Consider the following 2,596-nt stretch of genomic DNA (forward strand, 5'->3'; position numbering starts at 1 on the left):
AGACAGGTGCTCGTGCTGGGGATTCAGAAGATGAAGCATTATAGCTTCAAGTCTTGTTTTGTTATTTGTGTATGAATTCTAAGTTTTGTGAACACACACATTGTAAACACTTTCTTTCGAAATGAAATGGTTGTTCTTTACTTGCTTACCATATACATATCTCGTGATACTAAACATGACGTCCTCCACCCCTGAACGATTCCGCCGTTCCGGTTTTGGGGTGTGACAAAAAGCCCACTGAGAGGCGTACGCTCGGCGTACACGATCGCTTGCCAGTACGCGTTGCGTACCCCTTGGTACACTCAGCGTACTAAGGTGCTTGCCACCTTAAGCCATTTGGTGCTTAATACTTTCATCTATTCGATCCAACTTTCAGATATCGACCATTATGAGGTTCTAAGACATAAAGTTGGCAACTTTATGCCTTAGCATGTCTTAATGGAACCCAACATCCATTTTTATCCAACAAAGCTCACATTAAGGATTTAAATTCATGCATGGACTCATATCAACCATCAAGATGACATTTTTATGCGTCAAAATCATCAAAGGGACTGAGATCTAACACCTCCAACTTCTAGAGTTGCCCAAACTCACAAAAAGAACCCATGAGACCAAATAAACTCATAAACAAGCCCTAAACTCTAACAATCAAAATGCATAATCAAGGTAAGAACTTTTTACCTTCAAAATCTTCCAAAGTTGATGAAGACTCTAGATCTAGAAGCTCAACCTCAACAAATGCTTGGTCTCCAAGTTCCTTCTTCTTGAACACACACTAAAATGCCACAAAATCACTTCAAAGCACAAGAACACTCAAAGGGGGTGAACTAGGGTTAAATGGGATGTAATGAACAGTGGAGGCTGATGAGGGTGAGCGTCCAAAGGCCATAATGTTGCTTAAATAGGGCTCATGCCCTAAAAATTAAGGTCTGGTCTTGGCTTCCGTACGCCCATTGTATGTGGTTAAGTTCCTCGATTCCATGTGCGCATGTACGCTAACTGTACCAAACATACGCCCAACGTACGAGGGGACCATTTTCGCAAAAAATTCAAATTTAAAGGACCAAACAAGAACATACCTAGAATCGGGTGTTACAAATCTCCCCCAATTGAATTAGACTTCATCCTTGAAGTCCGCTGATGAAAACAAGTCTGGATAGTGCTCCCTCATCTCGCCCTCCGACTCTCACGTCCACTCAAAGTCCTTTCGGTGCTGCCATTGCACCTTCACCAAATTCACCACCTTATTGCGCAGTGTCTTAGTTTTCCTGTCGAGAATCGCAATCGACCTCTCCACGTAATTTAGGCGCTCATCCACCTGAATGTCATCCAACGAAATTACTGCTAAATCATTGGCTACACACTTCTGCAACTGAGACACGTTGAAAGTGTTATGGATATGACGGAGCTCATCAGGCAGATCCAGCTGGTATGCAACCCTGCCCACTCGGGCAGTAATCCTGAAGGGACCAATAAACCGGGGGCCCAACTTGCCCCGCTTCCGAAACCGGATGACACCTTTCCAAGGTGACACCTTCAACAACACCAAGTCCCCCACCTGAAACTCAAGTTCCGAATGATGTCGATCATCATAACTCTTTTGTTGACTCTACGCGACCCATAACATGTCGCACATCTGTTGAATCAACTTTGTGGTCTTAAGCACCACTTCGGTGCTTCCCATGACTCGATGACTGTCACACCCCCAAACCGGAACGACGGAAACGTTTGGGGGCGGAGGACGTCATGCTCAGTATCACAACATATGCATCATAGTAATCAAAGTAACAACAACCATTCCATTAATATTAGAGTGTTTACATTGTATTCAATTCACAAAAGATTTACTACAAAAGTAAATAACAAAACGAGGACATGAAGCTACTATGATCCATCTTCTGAATCCCAGTGCACGTACCTGTCTACTAGTTTCCTGAGAATACAAGTTATTTTGAAAGTGTAGATCAACATTTAAGCTGGTGAGTTCATAAGTATTTTCGTTATAAAAAGTATAGTCTGAGTTCTTTAGAAAAGTTCGTCTGTTCCTCCAGAAAATCCTATATTTTCTGATGTGATGAATGATAAGTAAAAATGTCTCTTACAATTCCTTATATGAGTACTTAATGAATACAAGTTATATACAATCCAGATCAAACAGACAATGAATTGTGTGGATCTGCCCTAAGCCTACAACCAAACAAGGAACAGGAAATGAGGCGGAAGTCACACATTCCATTGTTTGTTAGATCCTCATTGTATATAACCCTGACGTAGTCGCTAGGTGCTTACGGAGTTAACTGTAATAGTTCTTTGACATTTGATGAAAATATTCATTAAGAAAATCATAGATTTTCTTTAGTAAATTGGTAACCACAGTAGTTCCTTTTATAATCACTTAGTTTATACTAGCTATATATAATCTCATATCGAACGGACGGTTTAATGTGTGAATCTGCCCTAAGCCCACAACCAAACAAGGAACAAGAAGTAAGGAGGAAGTCACACATTTCACTGCCTATCGGATATTAATTATATATAACTCTGATGTATAAACTAAGGAATTATAGAATTAACCATTTAAGGTCCATTATGT

The sequence above is a fragment of the Lactuca virosa genome, chromosome 4 (assembly GCF_052849685.1).
Source record: "Lactuca virosa cultivar CGN04683 chromosome 4, Lactuca_virosa_CGN04683_v6, whole genome shotgun sequence".
In the NCBI taxonomy this organism is placed as follows: Eukaryota; Viridiplantae; Streptophyta; class Magnoliopsida; order Asterales; family Asteraceae; genus Lactuca; species Lactuca virosa.